General features: G+C 47.2%; 1 pseudogene; it reads left to right on the top strand.

The window, feature by feature from the left end:
• The first annotated feature begins 1,461 nt into the window (after positions 1-1,461).
• LOC128330011 (membrane primary amine oxidase-like) lies at positions 1,462-21,217 on the top strand (annotated as a pseudogene).
• Positions 21,218-23,267: the final 2,050 nt, after the last annotated feature.

Below are 23,267 nucleotides of genomic sequence, written 5' to 3' on the forward strand. Positions count from 1 at the left end.
CTTGGTTCCATGTAATATTCTAATTTTCTGGGATTGTGGATTTGGGGTTTTCATGAGCTGTACGTCATGATCATCACAATTATAACAAATTAAGGCTTGACTTATCTCGCTTTGCATGTAATGCGTGTGTCTCATATATCAGTTTCCACCTTTTAATTTGCATTACTGAAATTAATGGACTTTTGCACGATATTCTAATTTTCCGAGTTTCACCTGTATACTGAATCAGACCATTGGTCTATCTAGCTCAGTATTGTCTTCATAGACTGGCAGTGGCTTCTCCAAGGTTGCAGGCAGGAATCTCTCTCAGCCCTATCTTGGAGATGCCAGGGAGGGAACTTGAAAACCTTCCGCTCTTCCCAGAGCGGCTCCATTCCCTGAGGGGAATATCTTACAGTGCTCACACTTCTAGTCTCCCCTTCAAATGCAACCAGGGCTGACCCTGCTTAGCTAAGGGGACAAGTCATGCTTGCTACCATGAGACAAGTAGCAAATGAGAGTGGATTCATGGTTTGTATTGAAAATTTCACTTGCTACCAAAGAATCTACACTCAGAACACCTCAGAAACAACAGAACCCTGTACCCCATGTGTTAGCAACCCATGTGGGGGGGCTGGCAACCTATGTGCACTACACCACCACTCACTCTGGGCCACCCCAGCACCCCCCAAGTGCAATCAAGGGGCTGCTGAAACCTCCATTACACCTTATGGGGGAAAACCTTAAAGATCCGTAAACTTCAACAAATCAGCAAAAATCAGACCTCTGCCCAAATCCTTTGAAAAAATCATGGTAGCTTCCTTGTCCCCCTTGGCCACTGTGACCAACCCCACACCAATCTAGGACACCCCTTTCCCCCCGACATGAAGCGATACACCTCCATTATACCTCATGGGGGGAAACCTTAAAGACACGTAAACCTCAACAATTCACCAAAAAATCAGCCCTTTGCCCAATTCCTCTGCAATTTGGGTGGTAGCCTCCACTCATTAGGCACTACCACCACACCACACTCTTTTGGCCCTGGGCCCAGGTTTTTGATCTGAATTGATTCAGATTCATTCAGATCCGAATCGAATCTGGGGTGATTCGGATGGGTCAGATTCAGGCCCAAAAACAGATTGGGGGTGCTTCGATTTGGATCAGAATCAAAACACTGAAAATCCAAATTGCACACCCTATTCCTGACTTCTGAAAGGTAATTACTGGGGTTGTCCTGGCATCTGGAGCCCCCTGCTTCTCTCAGCACACTGCCATTTGTCTGGGTAAACAACCCTGTCTCACGAAGGAGGGTAGGAAATCCTGACACTGTCCAAACACTGGATGGACTAGGCTAGAGGTTCTCAAACTGGTCCATGAGCTCCATCTATGTAGTCCACAGAACAGTTGAGAATATAAATATTTGTCATTTTGTCTTGCATTTGATTTCTCTCTCTCTCTTTAGCTATATATGAGATACTGTATGTGCTTTGATTTACAGAACAACAACAACAAACTTCATCAAGTGCTCCACTGAGACCCCAAGCATTTTTCAAGAGGTCTGTGAAAAAATGGGTTGAAAATATCTGGACTAAACTAACATCACAGCTGGTAGCTGTCACAGGGAGTCTCCACATGTTTTTCTTCTATGATGTTCTTGATAGGGAAGGGAGTTCTCCTCGTGACCTCTTCCTTTCTGGCCTCTACCCAATCTCGTCACATTTCTGGAGTAACATATCCCGCTATAGTTCTAGCAGCTTCACTGCCACTGGGGGTCTTCGTTGTGAGAACGGCTGTGGACACTTCACTCAGGACCTTGCAACAATGAACCTGAAAGCCCTCCTCATTCTTCTGGTGCTTGCTCTGGCTACTATTTTTGCCTTAGTGTGTGTGTTGCTGACTCGGAAGGAGACGCTTCCCCACTGCAGTGCCAAGTCACAGGCTTCCCTGAATGGAAGGCACAGCAACAAGAGTCTGGTATTTGCTGACCTGTCAGCAGAAGAGATGGACGTGGTGGTCAAGTACTTACAGAACCACCTGGGATTGCCCTTGGTAGATGCTTATCATGCCAACCCTGCTGATAACTGCATTTACTACTTGGATGTGGAACTTCCTCACAAAGAAGAGGTGCTGAAGTTCCTTGATCATGGTGGGCCACACCCCACCCGACAAGCACTGGCCGTGATGTACTTTGGAAACCAGCCAGATCCAAATATCACGGAGTACATCGTGGGCCCACTCCCAACTCCAACATACCATCGGGATGTGACCATGCAGAAGTATGGAAGAAAGTTATCCTACCATAGTAGATCTGTAATAGGCAATGAATATGAAGAAATTGGGAAATTCCTGCTGAACAAGAAGCTTCCTGAGGCACCCAATTTCCTAAAGGAGGCATTTGGGCATAATGGGAGTGACTTTCAAAGCCTCACATCAGCCACTCGGGGGTTCCAGTCTGGAGATCGAGTCACTTGGTTTACGTTGTTCCAGAATACAAAGGGCTTCTTCCTGCACCCGGTGGGACTGGAGCTCTTGGTAGACCACAGTAGTCTGGATATCTCTCAGTGGAGTGTACCAAAGGTATTCTATAATGGTCAGTATTATAATGGCTTGGCAAAGCTGGAAAGAGAGTATCTAGGGGGGCGTGTGCCTCTGGCAAAAGTCAAGACAGCCTCACCAGATGGGGGTTTTTCCTCAATGGAGCCAAAGTTCCCTCATCAGGAATCAGGCCCTTTGTCCCATGAGCCTTGTGGGCCACGCTACAGTGTGAGAAACAACCAGGTTGTCTCCTCCTCCTGGAGTTTTGCCTTCAGGATCGATGTGAACAGGGGACCATGAATCTATGATATCACATTCAAGGGCCAAAGGATTGTCTATGAACTCAGTGTGCAGGATGCCATGTCTGTTTATGGATCCAACAGCCCTGGTGGGATGTCAACCCGATACATGGATGGGAGTTTTGGAATAGGAAGGTTCATGTATTCACTGGTCCGGGGGGTCGACTGTCCATACTCTGCTACTTTTCTCGATGCCCTGTACTTAATGGAGACCTTGAAACCAGAGGTGCAGAAGAACTCAATCTGTGTTTTTGAGCAGAATGTAGAGGTCCCTTTTCGGCGGCATTACTCCAACCTTCAATCCCTCCACTATGGGGGACTGCCTGCTACTGCACTGGTTCTGCGTTCTGTGGCAACTTTGGGCAACTATGACTATATCTGGGACTTTGTTTTTCATCCAAATGGTGCCATTGAAAACAAAGTCCGAGCCACTGGATACATAACCTCATCTTTCTTCTATGGTGATGGGCTAAACTATGGCAATAGAGTTGCAGATCACACCCTTGGGACGATTCATACCCACTTCATCAACTACAAAGTGGACTTGGATGTTGCAGGTGAGTGTCCGGGAGAGCCAAATAACTTCCATGACTGCAGCTCTGCTCTATTTTCTCTTGCTTCTTGTGGCTGGCACCTGTGTTTCACACCACTCTTGTACTGTAACTTCTCTTTATTTAGCAGGGGGAGAGCAACGGGCCCTATCCACACCCAGCACAGTTCCCCTGCAGTGACTGTTGCTGGTGTCTATCTTATGTTTCTTTTTAGATTGTGAGCCCTTTGGGAACAGGGAGCCATCGTAGTTAATTATTTATTATTTCTCAATGTGAACCACTTTGGAAACTTCTGTTGAAAAACGGTATATAAATATCTGTTATTGTTGTTTCTTGTAACTCTCCTTTAACCCATCCCAGTGTTTATGTAGTCATCCCTGAAAAGGGCAACGAGAAAAAGGAAATGCATTCAGATGGTGAATACAATTGGGGTCTGGGATAAATAGCTGAGGCAGAATATTAAATTTCGTAGGTCACCAGAGCTCCCTGCTACCCACTGGAAGTCTTTGACACCTTCCTAGTTCTAGAATCACCCTTTCCATGGTCCAGATATGTTTCAGTACTGGGAGTTGAGCCAGGCTGGAAAAGGTTAAAACATTTTGTTTAAAACTGCCTGGGAGTCGTAGTCCAAAAACAGCAGCGGGGGGGGGGGGGCGGGGGGCGGGGAGGAAAACATGGATCTCTAGAACTGTAGCTGGAACTAATACATGTTCTGGGGCTCTTTTGCATTGATAGGCAAAATGTCTTTCCGCCAGAAGAGGGCACCATTAGAGCAACAGAAAGGCCAACTCAGTGGCCTCAAATGCAGACTTGTTCTTGAAGAGTTGTGGTCAGAAGCCCTTGGAAATCTCTCTGACCACATCTTAAATATAGTGCCTTGACAGCAAACAGGAGCTGCCCCTGGCTTGACAAACCAAAAAGTTACCCAGAGACCTTTCACAAGAGAAAAAGAATGAAACGTTGGCCATCTTCTGATCAGGGATACAGTGCATGGCACAGCTGATCCTGCCTCCAAAAGGTTTCTAGGGAACGAACCTGAAACTTGGGAATATTGTGTCCCTGAAAGGGTAGTGATTTTGCTCTGAAGCCTTTCAAGAGATGCTCTTTAGTGCAGTGGTGCAGGGATTTTGATATTAATCTCCTGTGGACAGGCATATGTTGTTACTGCTGGTAGATGAGGTGCTTTGATATAACTTTTGATGGCATGGGACATAAATCCCTAAAATAAACCTGAAAATAAATAATCAATAAACCGAGCCCTTTCCTTTGTTGACATGGCTTGATCCTCAAGCTCCATCACTTGAATCAGCATCAGGCCACACATTTCTTGAGATCTGGCTTGTCTCAAGTTCTCTGGGAAGTCTTCAGTGACAGTGATTCTACAAACACTCTGATTTTTAATCTGAGGCCCGCTTCTGCTCTTTGTGGAGCACTGACCTTTCTTTGGGGAGTCAGCCCAAGCTCAAGGGGCAGCATCGACCCTTTTTGCCATCTCTGCAAAGACCAATCAAATGCTTTCCACATTCTTTTGAAGAGGAACAATCTTCCATTCAAGTTTAGGAGCGAGCTATTTAATTGACTTTTTATGGCTAACTGCAAGTGCTCAGCTTCTCCTGTTGTGGCTGCCATGCCTCTTTCTCCAGTAGTGTTGTTTCCCACCATTAGCTCTTGTGGCTGGGGTACCTGTCGGACCGCATTCACCCATATGAAGCTGCCAGGGCCCTCCACTCATCATCTCAGGCCCTGCTCATGACCCCGCCACTAACAGAGATCCTGTTGGCAGGGACTAGAGACAGGGCCTTTTCGGTTGTGGCCCCTCAGCTTTGGAACGCCCTCCCTGAAGAGCTTCACCATGCTCCCTCCCTCAGTGTTTGTTTGTTTGTTTTATTTAATAAATTTCTATACCGCCCGAATCACAAGTTCTCTGTGCAGTTTACAAAACAAAACAAAAAAAACAGCCAATAAAAGATTAAACCATTTCAACAATTAAAATTAAAAAGTTAAAGCAATTAAAACACAATTAAAACAGTATTTAATTAAAAGCCTGGGTGAACAAATGCATCTTGACTGCCTTTTTAAAAGTTGTAAGAGATGGGGAGGCTCTTATTTCAGCAGGAAATGTGTTCCAAAGCCTCGGGGCAGTAATGGAGAAGGCCCATCCCTGAGTAGTCACCAGACGAGCCAGTGGCAACTGCAGATGAACCTCTCCAGATGATCTCAATGGGTGGTGTGGTCTATGGCAAAGAAGACATTCTCTTAAATACCCAGAGCCCAAGCTGTTTAGGGCTTTCTAAGTTATAACCAAAACCTTGTACTCTGCCCAGAAACGTACTAGCAGTCAGTGTAGATCTTTTAAGATAGGAGTGATATGGTCTCTCCAAGATGACCCAGAGACCAATCTGGCTGCCACATTCTGAACTAACTGCAGTTTCCAGACTATGTACAAAGGCAGCCCCACATAGAGCGCATTGCAGTAGTCAAGTCTGGAGGTGACCAGCAGATATTCTACTGTTCTGAGGTCATTTATCTCAAGAAATGGATGCAGCTGGCATATCAGCCAAAGCTGATAAGGCACCTCTGGCCACTGCCTCAACCTGGGACACCAGGGAGAGTTTTGTGTCCAGAAGCACCCCCAGACTGCATACCTATCCTTTCTGGGGAAGTGTGACCCCATCCAGAACAGGCTGATCAAAATAATCTCCCGAGTTCCGACCCCACAAAATGAGTACTTCCATCTTTTCTGTATTCAGTCTCAGCTTGTTACTTCTCATCCAGCCCATCACTGCCTCCAGGCAGGCATTTAGGGAGGTTATGCCTTCTCCTGATGATGTTGACATGGAGAAATAGATTTGGGTGTCATCAGCATACTGATAACACCCTGCACCAAATCTCCGGATGGTCTCTCCCAACGGTTTCATGTAGATCTTAAACAACACCATACCGAAGTTCAGTTTTTGAAGAACAACAGTCCCCGAGAGACACCATCTGGAATCTGCCTGAGAGATAGGAGTGGAACCACCACAAAGCAGTGCCTCCCACCCCCAACCCCCTCTCACAACCCAGGACAACTCCACCGGACGTGAACTTGCGGATGCAATATGGGCTGAAAAGAATCGCTTCTTTGCCGCCCGTATTGCCGAGCATAGATTTTCAAATATGCTCTATGTTGTAATATGTCAGATTTGAGTTGAGTCTTCCTCCACTTGCGCTCCAGTCATCTACCTCGCCGCTACAGCCCCTGTAGTTCTTCCGTATACCAAGGGGCCAATTTTAAGGTGGGTCAGATAGGACGCTTAGGTGAACATAAGAACATAAGAACAGCCCTGCTGGATCAGGCCCAAGGCCCATCTAGTCCAGCATCCTGTTTCACACACTGGCCCACCAGATGCCGCTGGAAACCACAGGCAGGAGTTGAGGGCATGCCTTCTCTCTTGCTGTTACTCCCCCGCAACTGGTACTCAGAGTCTTCCTGCCTTTGAGGCTGGAGGTGGCCTGTAGCCCTCCGACTAGTAGCCGATGATAGACCTCTCCTCCATGCGATCATGTCTACTGCCCTGGTGAACTTGCTGTTCCAGTTCTCCACCAGGGCATCAACAGGATCACCGGCAGACCCAACACTAAATCCCTCCAAGACTTCTTGGAACCCTATTGGATCCAATAACCTTTTTGGGTGGACCATTCTAATGGGCCCCTCACCCCTATGAAGGTGGGGTGTGACTGTGAGTCCAACCTTAACCAGATGGTGGTCCATCCATGACAATGGGGAAATCGTCATGGCCACTATGAACTCCTGAGTCACCCCAGACAAATCGGTCCCATAATAGACATTGAAGTCCCCCAGCACCACAAGCCTGGGAGACTCCAACGCCAATCCCGAGACCAAGTCCCTCAGCTCAGTTAGGGACTCCATTGGGCAGCGGGGTGATCGGTACACCAAGAGAGGTCCCAGTCTATCCCTGGTCCCCAAACTTAGGTACACCAATTCAATAAGGTCAGACACTTCCACAGGGATCCTGGTCAGGGAAAGATTAGTCTTATAGACCACAGCCACTCCACCTCCCTGCCCACATTCCCGCACCTGCTCCTCAACAGAATACCCCAGAGGCAGAAGCTGGGACCAGACTGGGCCACCAGCCTCCCCCAACCAAGTCTCTGTAATACATACCAGGTCTGCCCCTTCATCCAGAATCAAATCATGGATAGTTTCCGACTTATTCTGGACAGACCTGGCATTACAGAGGAGCAAGGTGAGAGTCTGTGGGAGGTTGGCAGTGCTCCCCAAGGTTTCAGTTTTAATTTGAACCTAATAATTGTAGTTTTTAATCTGACAAAAAAAATTAGTTAATTTTATTACTCCAGTGACTGTTGCTGGTGTCTATCTTATGTTTCTGTTTAGATTGTGAGCCCTTCAAGGGAGCCATCTTGTTTGTTATTCCTCTATGTAAACTGCCCTGAGCCACTTTTGGAAGGGCAGTATAGAAATTGTATAATAATAATAATAGAGAAGAAAGAAAAACAAGTCAAAATAATTGACATAGCAATACCAGGGGATAGCAGAATAGAAGAAAAAGAAATGGAAAAAATAACAAAATACAAAAATCTACAAATTGAAATTGAAAGGCTGTGGCAGAAAAAGACCAAAATTATCCCAGTGGTAATTGGCGCCCTGGGTGCAGTTCCAAAAGACCTTGAAGAGCACCTCAACACCATAGGGGCCACAGAAATCACCATCAACCAATTCCAAAAAGCAACTTTACTGGGAACAGCCTATATTCCGCAACAATATCTATAATAACAGCAACAACATTGATAATAAAATTCAGCCATCCCAGGTCCTTGGGAAGGACTCGATGTCTGGATAAAACAAACCAGTCAATAACACCTGTCTGACTGTGTAAATAAATAATAATATCTTATTGTTGTGAGCCGCCCCGAGCAGTAGTGCCCTGGAAGGGTGGAGTATAAATATTTTAAATAAATAATAATAAATAAATAATACTAGTTTGGAAGAAGACTTTCAGGTGCTTCCAGTATTAAAAGAGACCTCTGGCTTTTCCTTCCCTGATTCACCCATGTAAAGAAAATCCATTGCTATGTTGGCTTGCAAGACCAAAGTAGTTGATTGAAAGGGACATCACAGAGCCTTGAATTCATTTTAATACAGAATATTAGAATTTTAGAGCTGGAAGGGACCTTGGAGGTCTTCTTGTCCAACCCTCTGCTCAGTGCAGGAATCTGCTACAGCAACCCTGACAGGTGATCATCCAGCCTCTGATTGAAAACCTCCAGTGAAGGAGAGCTCACCACCATGCAAGGCAGACTGGTCCGCTGTTGAGCAGAACAGCTCTTATATCTAGGAAATTCCTCCTAATGTCTAACCTAAATCCGCTTCCTTCTCATTTTATCCGGAGAGGAGAGCAAGTGGCCAGTCAGCTGGGTACTGACTTCCCGCCTGATTGGACTGCCCGCCTGATTGGAGGCACCTGCCCCGCCTCCTTTGCCCATGCAGGCACAGGGGCAGGGGGTGCCAAAGCTAGGCTTTGCCTGGGTCGCCACCAATCCTTGGGCAGCATTGACTGGCCCTATCCAACCCCAGCACAGCATCCCTCCAGTGGCTGCTGCTGGTATCTATCTTGTGTTTCTTTTCAGACTGTGAGCCCTTTGGGACAAGGAACTCTTCCCCCCCACCATCCTTATTCTTTTGTTTTCTAATTAATGTAAACTGCTTTGAGAACTTCTCCCCCCCCCCAAAAAAAGCTTGTCTAATACAGAGTATGGGATGGGATGGCGTAAACAACAATGACAAATATTTATATAACTCTATGAACTAAGCATTGTTGGACATCACACAAGGGTTTTGGGAGAAACCCACCTCTGTCCACGCAGTGTCTGGGAAAGTGGAGAACTTCTATAGGGTTTGGGTAGAAGAAACAACTTTTTTGCATAAATACCCGATGTTGAACTCTATAGTTGTAGAAGCAGCTCAGACGAGATCAAAGAATAAGATGCTTTCTACACCAGTAGACAGGGAAGGCCATAGGTTGAACTTGATGGTCAAGTGCCTATACTCTAATGCGGCGATGTTGATCAAGATAGCCAACTACCAGGCCTTTATGTCAAGATATAATCATCTCCTTTGGGAGAAATTGTTGGAACATATAGAGTCTCGGCAACCTCCACAACAAGAAACTATACTTTCCCTGCAAAAAGAGGGTTATAGACTTAGTAGACAACTTCTACATACATCAAAAAATTCCTCTGACTCTGCTGCCAGGTCTCTGACCACAGCTGTTTCTTTGTGTTGTCATGCCTGGCTTCGATCGAAGACTTACCATTTGATGGTTCAGCGTTGTTTGGGGCTCAGACTGATGAGAAGATGGAGAAGGTGCAGAAAATGAGGGAAACTGCTAAATCTATGTGCTTCACCTCATCATCAACTACCTCCAAGTTTGGCAGGCCTTTTCATCCTCAGTGTACGTACCAACAACGACAGCCAGTGCCCATGGTCTATGATCACTCTTTTCAACAGCCCTAGTACTCCCAGTTCAATCCACAGTACAAAAAGTGGCAGTACCATAAGTCCAAGCCAGGACAGCAGAAATCTAAGTCTGGGGCCTTCCAGAAACGAGCACGACTACCCTTGGCTCGGGTCGAGGTTAAGACCTTTCCTGGACCGGTGGGAGGTGATAACCTCGGACTCCTGGGTCCTCACTATCATCAGAATTGGTTACGCTACAGAGTTTCAAGAATGCCCTCCCCATTCAGGGAGAAGGTCTACTCCTGCTACAACAATTCTTCAGTCGGAGATAGACTCCATGTTGTCCAAGGGGGCGACAGAGAGAGTATCACCTCACTTGCAAGACTGTCATTTCTCTCATTATTCCAAAAAGGGACAGGGGATTAAGACCTATCTTAGATCTCCGTCTCCTAAACACTTTCATTCATTACTGCCATTTCAGGATGATCTCCATCTCAGATATTCTGGCTCTACTTGCAAAGGGGATGTGGTTTGTGTCCATAGACCTGGAAGACGCATATTACCACATCTCCATACATCCACAACATCAAAAATATCGACAACATAAAAAAAACACCCATCCACAATATCAAAAAAATATTTCAGGTCGGGGAAGACACATTCCAGTTTCGAGCCATGCCTTTCAGGCTCTCCTCGGCACCAAGAATTTACACAAAGTGCATGGTGGTCATAGTGGGGTATCTCCAAGAAAGGCGGATTCAAATTTTTGCATACTAGGACAACTGGTTGTTGGCCGCAAGGTCACCAGAACGTCTTCTAGAGGACCTCCACATGATCGTGACTTATTGAAAGATCTCGGAATGTCCATAAATTACAGAAAATTGCAATTGGAACACACACAATGCATAAGATTCCTCGGGGTCATGTTCAACTCAGTGTCGGCGACAATATGTTTGCCGGACGACCGGATCAGCAATATACAACACTTGGCCAGACAACTTGGCAGTCAGGCGTCTCATCCCGCGAGGAGTGTACAGAGGATGTTGGGGTTCATGGCTTCAATGACAGCTGTCTTGGCAACCGTGTGGCTGCGCATGAGACCTCTGCAACGCTGGTTCCTTGACTTTTCCGGCCATCAAGGGACCACAACTCCAGGATTTTACAGATCAGGGAAACATAGGAAACATAGGAAACTGCCATATACTGAGTCAGACCATTGGTCTATCTAGCTCAGTATTGTCTTCATAGACTGGCAGTGGCTTCTCCAAGGTTGCAGGCAGGAATCTCTCTCAGCCCTATCTTGGAGAAGCCAGGGAGGGAACTTGAAACCTTCTGCTCTTCCCAGAGTGGCTTCATCCCCTGTGGGAAATATCTTGCAGTGCTCACACATCAAGTCTCCCATTCAGATGCAACCAGGGCAGACCCTGCTTAGCTATGGGGACAAGTCATGCTTGCTACCACAAGACCAGCTCTCCGGAATGAATTTGCCAGTCTCTAGCTCTCCAAAATATGGCAATCCATACCTTTCAGGAAGGTCTCCCCCCAAGTACAGGTGACAAAAGATGCCTCGGAAGAGGGTTGGGGAGCACATCTTCAGGACCTCTGCATAAACGGCCATTGGTCCAAAAACGAGGCTCTCCATCATATAAACTGTCTGGAGTTTTTAGCGGTATACAAAGCTTTGAGGGGTTTTCTACCGAAGGTAAGAGGTCGTCACGTGCTGATTATGACAGACAATACTACAACCAAGGCCAACGTCAACAGGCAGGGAGGGACCGGTTCTCGGTCCTTACTCTCTCTGACGCTAGATCTTTGGCACTGGGCCTTTTCACATCACATGGACCTCTCTGCTTTTCACGTCAAAGCTCTGGACAATACTGTGGCGGATATTTTGAGCCGATCAAGACACACTATTCACGAGTGGAAGTTAGATCCAGGTGTACTTCATGCTGTTTTTGAAAGATGGGGTTCCCCACAGGTCGACCTTTTTGCGGGTGAGCACAATCATCAGTGCCCTCAGTTTCACTCCAGGGCAGGGGTTGGAATAGGCTCACTGGGTGGCACATTAACAACCAACCGGTCAGGCAAATTCCTTTATCTGTTTCCCTTGGTTTCTCTTCTGCCTCAAGTTATCCAAAAGGTGGAGCTGGAGTGGGCAGACGGCATCCTGATAGCCCCCTGGTGGCTGTGTCATCTATGATTTCCTAGCCTCCTCCACCTTTCCATGAGGCAATTTCTGAGACTTCCTCTCCTGCTGTCGCTGTTGACTCTGCAGGAGGGGAGGATACTTCATCTGGACATCCGGTCTCTACGTCTAACGGCTTGGAGAATACGGCTGTCTGGCCACCAGAGTTAAGGGGGGTTCTGGCAGCAAGTAGGAGGCCCTCCACAGTAAAGTCATATGGGGCTAAGTGGAAACAGTACTTAGAGTTCGCAACTACACAGGGCTCAACTGTCTCTGCTCAAGGTGATACTGGCTTACTTCTTATACTTGAAGAAGTCAGGACTCTCTATGCCATCAGTCAGAGTCCATCTAGTGGCGATCTCGGCATTCCGCGAGGCCCCTAGCCACAGTCCCTGCTTGTTTGGTCTAAAGGAGGTCAAGCAATTTTTGAAGGGCTTAGCTCATCTATACCTGGATGCTCCATCAGTAGCACCTTCGTGGGACTTGCCATGTGTACTCTCAGTGCTCATGGGGAAACTCTTTGAACCCATGGCAACTTGTGACTTGAGGCTGCTCACCCTCAAAATTGTCTTTCTTGTTGCCATTACATCGGCCAGGAGAGTTGGGGAATTGAGGGCTTTGAGATGTGACCCTCCATTTCTGAGGTTTCACAAGGAAAAGGTTGTGTTGAACACTGATGTATCTTTCCTCCCCAAGGTGGTGTCTACCTTTCACAAATCCCAACCTATCTTATTGCCAGTCTTTTTCCCAATCCCTCGACAGATCTTGAATGTAGCTGGCATACACTAGATGTTCGGTGAGCTCTTGCCTTCTATGCAGATCACACTAAACAGTTTAGGAATTCGGTGGCCTTGTTTGTGACCTATGGAGTGCCCTGTAAGGGCCATAGGGCTTCATCTTAATCTATCTCCTCCTGGATTGTACAGACCATTAAATTGGCCTACCAGGTGGCTGGGCAGAATCCTCCAACCTCGCTGCGGGCTCATTCAACCAGGGCAGTGGCCACCTCAACTGCCTTTGCTTAGAGGCCTCTCCCTGAATTCGATCTGTCAGATGCTACTTGGGCATCTCCCTCCACGTTCATAAAGCATTATGCATTAGATGTGAGGGCTCACCAGGATGCCGCCTTTGAGGAAACAATTTTACAGGCGGTGTTCGATTGATTACTCCATCTCTCCTTATACCTGGTTCGTTATATGTTGACGTTTGCTGCGTTATCCTTGTTGGTCTTCAATAAAATCTGAGTTTGTTTCCATTCTATACCTTTGCCTTTAATTATTATACAGGTGGCTGATTTGCAAAAGGCCTTGGTGTCTCGTGCTCTGCCCCTCCCTCCATGGTTCTGGAGCTTGCGATGCACCCATCTGTGTGATGGACAAAGACCACTGAGAAGAACTGCAGGTTGCTTACCTGTAACTGGAGTTCTTCTTGTGGTCATCTGTCCAGTCACACACCCGCCCAGCCTGCCCCACTGCAGAGCATTATTCGACAGACTCTAGAACAGAGGAGGAGGGTGTGGGTCATGTGACTAAGGTGTATGGAGGGGGTGGAGCCTAGCTACCTAGCTGAAGGCAGAAAGTAAGAAAGATAAGCTTGTGAGGGGTCTGGATGCTTCTGTACGCTGGCGTAGAAGCCCATCTGTGTGACTGGACAGATGACCACAAGAACTCTAGTTACAGGTAAGCAACCTGCAGTTCTGAGCTATCTATCAACTTAGGTTTAGCAAAATTTATCATGGTTAACTTACAAAGTTGTTGAGAACATAAAAGGAGCTCTCCCAACAGTCCAGATTTAATGTTCTCCCCTCAGCTGTATTAGAGGGGAGATATAAAAGAGTCACTTTAAAGAATTGGCTGTACCCTTGTGGTGTAGAAGTAGTTGAGTCAATAGCTCATGTCTTGCTTCACTGTTCCTTTTATGAATCAATTCGCCTTATTTGGATTGAGCCTTATTTGAAGAAATGTTTTGGGCTTTCTGATGATCATTATGTTACTTTCGTTCTAGCGGACCGCCAAGAGGAGATTACTTACAGAACTGCATGTTTTTGTGCTGCGGTGTGCAAAATAAGATGCTTGCAAATTGGATCTTAATTTATTTTATTTGATTTTATTCTTGTAACTAAATTTATTGTTACAAATAAATTTAAATTTATTGTTCAGGAGCTATTTTGTTTGGTCATTGACTGTAAATAAACTAAACTAAAACTAAACAGTCCAGGTTTCAATTTGCTTGCAAAGTTGCTGAGCTATCTTGCAAAGTGTTTGTCTTGGTCTAGTCAGCTAAGTTCTTGGCTTATTTCATACAGCCAATAATTTCATTTTAACGAAATCACAATTACTGTGGCTAACATCAAGGCAAAGATTCCAACTTTCTGGCAGAGCTATGTATACTCACAAGTACTCGGCCCAAGGATAGGCCTTCCACACCTGCTTTCCAATGGAAGAAATTGCATTCCCTGTGAAATCCCTAGGGGGGAAAACAGATGCGGGAAGGGGAATGATGTTGAAATAGATATTCCTAAGTGGGATGCCTTCAAGTGGTGATTCCCGAGTGTCAGACAAACTTTGTCTGCGTGCTTCTGTGTGGAATGGAAAATGCATTTTCAGAAAGCTGCTTTGTAATTGCTTTGTAGAAAGTGTGTTTGCAAGTCAGTGCCTCTGTGGGATGGGAAAGTACAGACCAAAAGAAAGTGTTCAGTCAGCTATCTGCCCAGAGCAGAATAAGTGGGGGTTTGCAGCAGCGGGGAGAGATAGGCTCCCCTGAATAGTAACTGTATTGTTCTAGGAATGTGAAGGCTTCTTCTATTAATTAATTATCTCTCTGCTGTGAAATAGAAACTTAGAGCGCAAAGTCCAGCCTCTATGCAAGCATATGTACGAATGTAATGAACTGATTGGTTCTTTGGGGCTGAATGTTGATGCCCAGCTATGTAGTTATGCCAAAGTATAAAAACTTGTGACCCAGGCAGCTGGGCACGTCTCTCAGGTTTTACCGTTAGGTACTGGGAGCGTCAGCAGCGCTGGTTTTCAATAAACGGTGATTTTGCTTCCTTCAATCATCCTTTGTTTGCCTGGTTTGTGGTTCTGAGGAATTTGTTGGCCCTCAGGTAACATAAACTGGTGCCGTTAAGACTCGGATGGTCTGCTGGTGATTACCTGCACATCGGTGGCTGCTTGGGGGGTCCCTTTCTCACGTCGTGGGGGAACAACCCTTCGGCACCACTCCTCCCATTTGAAAGGAGGAAGGTTTTGACCCCCAGCGGCGTGAGACCCAGACTCCCAAGCCCACCGAAGACGGGCGCGGAACGAGGCACACCAACGCAAGGGGTCCGGACAGGTGAAGTATTGGGGATCCCCAAGTAGGAGGCCAGGGAATAGCCCACCCTGTGTCAGAGCCGCTGCAGGCAGGGGGCACTGCCTGAAAGCAGGACCGGCTCTTGGGAGGAGGAAACGGGAGGGTAGGTGCTGTGTGTGTGTGTGTGTGTGTGCAGTTTGAGAGTTTTGCTGAGTGCAGAGGGGGCATCCAGTAGGGACAAACCCACCCCGAGTGTGGCCCTGCACAGGCAGAGGCGGGACTCCTGAGTACGTTTTCTGTCCTGGCGACGGGAGGAGAGCGGAAACTGGAGGTGCGAAGTGTGAATTTGTCTGTCTACCAGCAGTTTGTGTCCCGCCCCCCTCTGAACTGTCTGTTTGTTTAGAGTGTAAGAGAGCACGCCTCTGGGAAAACAATGGGAGGGGAAGGGTTGATGCAGAAGAGCTTCAAGCCAGGCTTGGGGGGGCTCTGAGGGACTTCAGGCTACAAGAGTCCCGAGAGCCAGAGGCCCAAGCCTGCCAGGACCGTGTGAAGCACTTGGGGTTCCGTATCCCCAAGGCCAGTGGGAATTAGGCAGTTTGTTTTCTCCCCCAACTCAGAAATCAGGAAGGCAGGATCATTTTGATCCTGGCCCTCTGAAGATGTTAGGAATCCAGAAGGCGTGGAATGTAGTTACAGGGGACCCAGGCTAAACCCCTACATAGGTACCAGGTTGGTCCCTAAGACCAAATGCCTTTCCCCATGGTTCAGGAGCTGTTGCAAGCAACAGGCAACCCTCTGAGTAGACATGAGGGCAGAGGCCCAGGCAAGCAGGCTGGGACCATTTGCCCAGCAGAGATGGAGGTAAATCTCAAAAGGAGAAGTGCAAGTTGCAGGAGATTGGCACAGATTCACTTGGAAAGGTGCAGAGAGGTAGAGATGTTTCAGGAGGTTTATTTGGTGCATGTGATGTAAAGGCTGGTTAATTGTTGAAAGGCAGATGGAAAGGGGCTGGTTTAAGGAAAGGAAAAGGAAAAGTGTGAAGTACTGAAGGTTTGGCATGTTGTTTGGAGTTGCTTGTTGTGAAGCCAGGAAGGTAATGTTTGGGTGGTTGTAGGACAAGGAGGGACAGACAGAAGGTGGAGAAGCAGGGTTGTAGGAGAGCAGAGAAGGAAAGCAGCAGACAGGGGAGAGGAGATAGAAAGGAAGTGGAAGGCGTGGTGGGACGGGAAACCGGAGGCCACCAAAGTCCTGATAGCGCAGGATGAAGCCGGGAGCCTTCCAGTAGGCTTGGGCAGAGAATGCCCAAGGAAAGGCTCATGGCCAGAGACAAAAGTTTAACTTTTGGCGGCCACCACTTCAGAAGGCATGGGTAAGTTGAGCAGGAGAAGGAACAGGTCAGGATATAGAGGAGGGTCACAGGGAAGGAAAGGAGTGCCCCACGAGAAACCGGGAACTCCTGCCTGGGAGGCCGGTGGTCACAACAAGTCTGGCAGAAGGATGCCACAGGGACAGGTGTTGGAAGACCACCATCACAGGGGCCCCCGAGAGGCAGGAGCCAGGAGACTTTGCCAGCCTGGCCTCCCCAAGGAGGGCAAACCGGTTACCATCAGCACAGGGGGCCAGAAGATGAGACACAGTAAGGAGATCTTCTGCCTGCCCAAGGTTGTTTGGTGTACCCAGCAAGTGGCTGTTATGCACTGCAGGGGCTACCAAAGGGGGGATGGCAGAAAGGCACAAGGCAACAGGAGGGCTGACCAGGCAGCCCAAAGAGTGGCTGAGGGTCTGCAAGCAGATCCAGCCCGACAGGGGATCCTGTTGTTCAAACCCACAGATCTCTGGGACTCACAGCACCCAGAACACCCAGAGGATGAAACCAGGATGGCTGAGTCATCAGCCAGGGACTAGGTCTGGTTCCTTTCAGCCAGACAGCAGGCAGGCAATGCCCAGAGGGTTGGGACACGCTTTGGTAGAACACTACCATCAGTCCACCCATAGGGGAAGAAATGGCCCCGCAAGGCTACTGCAGGAATCCCTACATGTCTGCAACGTGTCTGCTTAGGGAAAAAGCTTGTGCACGTTGTGTGACATGTGCCAGGAAGGAGCCCGTTGTGCTCCTTGGGGCTCAGGTAGTAGAGGCAGCCCTAATTGAGTATATCCAAATTGACTTCACTGATTTTCCCGGGCAGGGACAGTTCACCAAGTCCCTGCACCTGCTCACACCAACACGGGGTGTTGACAAAAGGGAAGTTTTTAACAGAATGATAAGTATGTAGTGGGTTGAGTTGTGAGATTTATAGACCATTTTGCTAGTGACTGTGTTTTCTTGGGGTTTCTTTGTTCCGTTTGACTGGTTAACTTGCTCATGGGTTAAGCCCTAAACAGACTTAAATGTTATATCACAGTTTATTTTGTTTAAATGCAGTTTGAAATATGTAGCTGTTCATTTTGTTGTGTTTTTTAAAATGATATTTAAAATGTGAACTTCCCTGTTTTCCATCAAAAATGTTTGTTTAAATGTTAACTGTGACTGATGCTAATTTCAGGGGAGCTGTGGGTGTGTATATGTGTGTATGTTTCTATGGGTGCCCAGAGATGCTTCTGTGAAGATTCTGTTCCTGAGAACTTTATTTCTGTTCAGTTCTGTTTCTATTAGGCTTTGTGTGAAATTCCACATTTTGTTAAAATGCAGAGGGTAATCTGCCTTTCTGCCTATTTGTGTTGCTGATGGGTGTGTTGTTGTTGTTGTTTTTTGTCATATATGTGAGAGTGTTTTGGTGCTTTGCTATATAGAGGCTGGGTTGTATATATATGCTGAAGAAAGGGCGAGTTCTGTCCACTCCATTCTCCCAAATGTCTGAGTGTGTGTGTGTCCTTGCCATTCAGATGCCATTGTTTTTGCTAAATGTGATTTTATACTGAAGTATTGGCTTATGGTGATTTCCTTATTACAAACTTGTAATACTTTCTTGAGCTAAAGAGAGCTTGGAGAAAAGCTTTGTATTAATGTATACTTTTAATTTTCTTTATATTTTCTGTATGGCCTATGGCTGTAATGAAATTGCTTGACTAAAAAGAGGGGGCTCTTAGATTCCTCTAACTCTGTTTCAGTTGTTTTTGTATAGACTGTACATGGAAAAGTGTTTCCAACATGGAGTCGGGCAAATGCTAAATTATGACTGGAGTGTAGTCTCCTCACTCCCAATATTGAGTGAAAAGGAAGATCTCTGAACAGCAACTTGTCATTGTGGGTAAGAAGGAAAAGAGATTTTAAGTCAGATAGTCAAATGCAGTTATTGTTTTATATTTTTGCAATATGTATGAAATGTTTCTGCTAATTGATTTTGCTGTAAACTATTATCAATGGGTCTGAGGCTTAAAATTTATAAATTTGTCCCACCGCCAGCCCTGCTTTGCTTTCACAGGGAACTTTAGGACTCCAGATTATATATACCAAGTAGCAGAGAGTTCCAAAGGACCGGTTTGCATTTTACCTGGAAAACCTCCCAGCTTTAAAAGGGATCAAGTTTTTGTAACCCACACCCTGTTTTCACAGCTCCTGATTAGAGATTTGATAATAAATTGTGTTTATCACAGGCTTCACTTTTCTGCAAGACTATGGACAATGCATTTTTTAATTATTAAAGAAGCCTGTTTGTTTCATGAGACTTTAGACCTCGCAAAAGAGATTTTAAAGGTATAGTATTTTTGTTTGGGGCAAGGACTATTTCTTTTATAGGTTTTTATGAGGATATTGTTGCCCTACCAAGCTTGCTAGTGATGAGGCTGAAGACGGAGAGCTGGAACACTACCTACACGTGGCTTAGATGGGGGCAGTGAAAATCCCAAAGGCCAGATGTCACTGACAAATCATGAAGTCAGATACACTGGATGGAAATTGATTGCCCTGACAGAAGTCTGTAAGTCTGTAGGCAGCCAACGTAGTGGTTAGAGTGCTGGACTAGGACCAGGGAGACCTGAGTCTGAATCCTCATTCGACCACACTGCTGGGTGACACTGGGCCAGCTATTTAAACGGCCTGGCCTGCTTCGAAGGATTGTTGTGAAAAGAAAAAACGTATGTAGTACACGCTCTGGACTTTTCGGGAGAACAGCTGGATGTTCGAGCACTGGAGTTTATGTTGTGGCCTCTCGAGTGATAAGACTGTTTGACCTGTCAGATTTTAATGCCTTTATAGTCACAAACCCACAAAGGGGTATGGATGTGAACATTATTATTTTCTCTTTTTGATTTTCATTGTTTTTGCCTCCTGCTCAGGATTGCTCATCAGGTGAAGTAAATGAGGACATTATCTTCTGTTTTGGACTTCGGGGGGAGAAAAGAGGGCAAGCAGGAAAACAAAAACATAAATTGGAAAGAAAATGCCAAAAGATCAAATTGAAAATAGCCTCAGGTTTATTTATTGTATTGGGCTACTCATGAACTCAGTTTCAGCATGTTGTCCCTACCCAGGGGAGGGAAATTGGTAATACATGCATCTGTCTTTTATTTCTAGCATAAGCAGGATTGCCTTGAACTGTCTCTCCCGAAAGGGATGTCTTTCTGTTACAGACCAAAGCAGTGGTCAAGTGAGAGAGAGAGGAGCTTTCAGAAGAACCGGCAGTGTGACAGACCAGGCTAACTATCATCAGCAACAGCTGCTTCCTGAAGGGGGTTCACCATTTGCATTCCCAGTCCAGGCCAATGATGACGGAACATCCATCGGCTGCCCTGTCTTGTGTTCGAGGAAAAGGCCGTGATGCAGGTTTCTTGTTCCTGATCCTCCTGCATCCCAGAGTGCTACAGTTAAAGACTTGGTGCCAAATATCTGAAGAAGGCCTGAAGGCTAACAGGCCAGCCAAATATTATACAACATTATTCCACATTGCCCATGAGGGGGGAGCCAAGGCTCTCAAGCACATGGACATCCGAGCTTGTCTATGAACACTAGCCAAACAAGCCGTGCTTGCCTAGCCAAAACTAACACTCAGCTCCGCACAGCAGTGTACCAAAATCAGCTAGCACTTGACTATTTGCTAGCAATGGAGGGTGGTGTGTGTGGAAAATTCAACCTGTCTAATTGTTGTATCCAGATCAATGACCAAGGGAAGGCCATAGAGGAAATCACTGACCGGATGCGCAAAATAGCTCATGTTCCAGTCCAGAACTGGGAAGGCCTAGCCACCCCCAATTGGTTTGAAAATTGGTCTGAGTACTTTGGAGGTTTGAAAACCATGGCGGGAGGAGTTCTGATATTGCTTTTTGGTTGTTTATTGATGCTTTGTTTATTACCCCTGTTTATCTCTTTGGGACGAGAGGCCGTTGAGAGAATAGTAAGAAAAGAAACTGCCCCCCATATAATGGCTATGTATACAAGGTTCCACAAGAAGAGAAGCCATAAAATGGCTTCTAAGGGGGGAGATGTGGAATGGAAAATGCGTTTTCAGAAAGCTGCTTTGTAATTGCTTTGTAGAAAGTGTGTTTGCAAGTCAGTGCCTCTGTGGGATGGAAAAGTACAGACCAAAAGAAAGTGTTCAGTCAGCTATCTGCCCAGAGCAGAATAAGTGGGGGTTTGCAGCAGCGGGGAGAGATAGGCTCCCCTGAATAGTAACTGTATTGTTCTAGGAATGTGAAGGCTTCTTCTATTAATTAATTATCTCTCTGCTGTGAAATAGAAACTTAGAGCGCAAAGTCCAGCCTCTATGCAAGCATATGTACGAATGTAATGAACTGATTGGTTCTTTGGGGCTGAATGTTGATGCCCAGCTATGTAGTTATGCCAAAGTATAAAAACTTGTGACCCAGGCAGCTGGGCACGTCTCTCAGGTTTTACCGTTAGGTACTGGGAGCGTCAGCAGCGCTGGTTTTCAATAAACGGTGATTTTGCTTCCTTCAATCATCCTTTGTTTGCCTGGTTTGTGGTTCTGAGGAATTTGTTGGCCCTCAGGTAACATCTGTGCATCTTATGTGTTTCTACCAGCTTCTTACAGGCCCTGGATTCCTCTTGAGGAAGGTCATCTGTGCCGAGGGTCTCCACCTTACAGCTCTAGATGTTGTTTGACTACAGCTCCATTGTGTTGGCCCTAATGGCCTTCACCATGGTGGCTTGGGTATGATGGGAGACAACATCTGGGGACCCAAGGGTGGGAACCCCTCGATTTAGGCTGCCCTGGTTTGTTTTCTGTTGGAGGATTCTGGGAAGGAAGCCCTCATAAGGCACGGACACCATAAGCCAGGGCTGTTCAATTTTGGCTCTCCTGCAGATGCTGGCCTACAATTCCCATAACCCCTGGCTATTGGCCACTTTGTCGGGGGATTATGGGAACTGTAGTCCAAAAACAACTGGTGGGGGGAGGTTGGCTAAGGCCTGCCATAATCCAAGCAGCCACCGAAAGGTTGGGGGATGAGAGCGCTGAAGTAACATCTGAGAGACTCCCTCCCTCCCCACCATCTCCAGCAACTGCAACTGCCAGCACCAGCTTCTCAGTGTTCCACCAGGCCCTAACAGCCACACAGTCCCTGTGAGGGGAATTATCTGTGCTGCCTAGTTCATTTTGTGTAGGGGTGTGTTTCTGGGAGAGAAGCCTTTCTTGTTGGGCAAGGACCCCAAATGGCAAAGCAGCTAGCAGCCACCACCACCAGCTACAAGACTGGGGTGAGAGTGGTGGACTAAAATCTATAGGCCAAACTAGGCAGGACATTAAATGTGTCTTCATCAAGTTAGGGGCTTATTTTTATTCACAAAGAGCAGCTTTGTGGAGCTGCAAATTGTATCAGGACCATGGCTCAGAGGTAGGGGTGTTTAATCCATTATTTCTGCACTAACAAAAATGCACCCGCATGGCTATCTAATTCTGAAAACAGCCACTGAGCTAAATAATTTTAGACTAAAAAATGGCATAGAAAGGGTTAAACACCCTCTACATCCACATCATGGTCTCAATACACATCACCCCCCACCCACACAATTACGTATGTTGTATCTTCTGATGGATTTTTCACTTTAAGCTGTTTTCATAGGGTAAAAAAATAAAAATAAGCCTAGGGCTACAGTAATGCAAAGATATTCACGTCAACATTTCTACCAGTTGCAGCTGTTAAAAGCCAGCCGATCGCAGCCGCTCTAGGCTGCGCGGCTTGTTTGCCCTCAGCCCCACCCCCTGGAGCACGTGGCACTGGGAGCTAGCTCCCATTGGCCCGGCTCCGTCTCGGAGGCGGGGCTAGCAGCAGTGAACCGGCAGCAGGCCTGTGCCGGCTCAGTCCTTCCCTGACCGAGCAGAAGGAAGGACGTGCTGCTGCTCGGCTTTGGGGCCTCCACGTGGCCGGCTGGGTACCCGAATCGGAAGCCGGAGCAGGAGGCCCACGGGAGCGGAACGTCGGGGAGCAGTGCAGCGGCCCTTCGAGCGAGCAGCGGATTGGAGCGGCTCGGCGGCCAGGGCCTCTGTAGCCCGGCCGCCTGTGGTAACGGGCTCTGGGGGGATCACAGGAGAGGCTTTCAAGTCCTCCTCGGAATGGCCTTTGATCTTCGGGCCTCTCCACACAAGGGCTTCTAGGCCCCGGCAGGCCCAAGCTGCCCGGCATCGAGTGAGGGCAGCAGGCCGCCCCAGGCCCTCAGTAGGCCGCGCCAGGCCTTCAGCGGGGGGGCAATTGACTAACCCGGTCATCTGGGGGGAGGGTTGATTGGACGTTGGGGGTGTTGGCTTGAACTGTGTGAACCCCTTCAACCCAGGGCCCGTTTAGGCCTTCTGCTAAGGGCGGCCTTTGCCTTTATTGTCGGGCCTGTAGGGCCTAACCCCCCACACACACCCATTTTGGGGGCCTGCATTGACTAGGCCTCCCTGGTGGGCTCGTGCGCCTCCCCTGCCGGGCCTAAGCTCCATTTGGGGGCCTTTCAGTGGGGCTGGGCCTTACCACGGCTAGGTGGGGCAGGCGCTGTGACTCATAGG

This window comes from Hemicordylus capensis, chromosome 6, assembly GCF_027244095.1.
Source record: "Hemicordylus capensis ecotype Gifberg chromosome 6, rHemCap1.1.pri, whole genome shotgun sequence".
Taxonomy (NCBI): Eukaryota; Metazoa; Chordata; class Lepidosauria; order Squamata; family Cordylidae; genus Hemicordylus; species Hemicordylus capensis.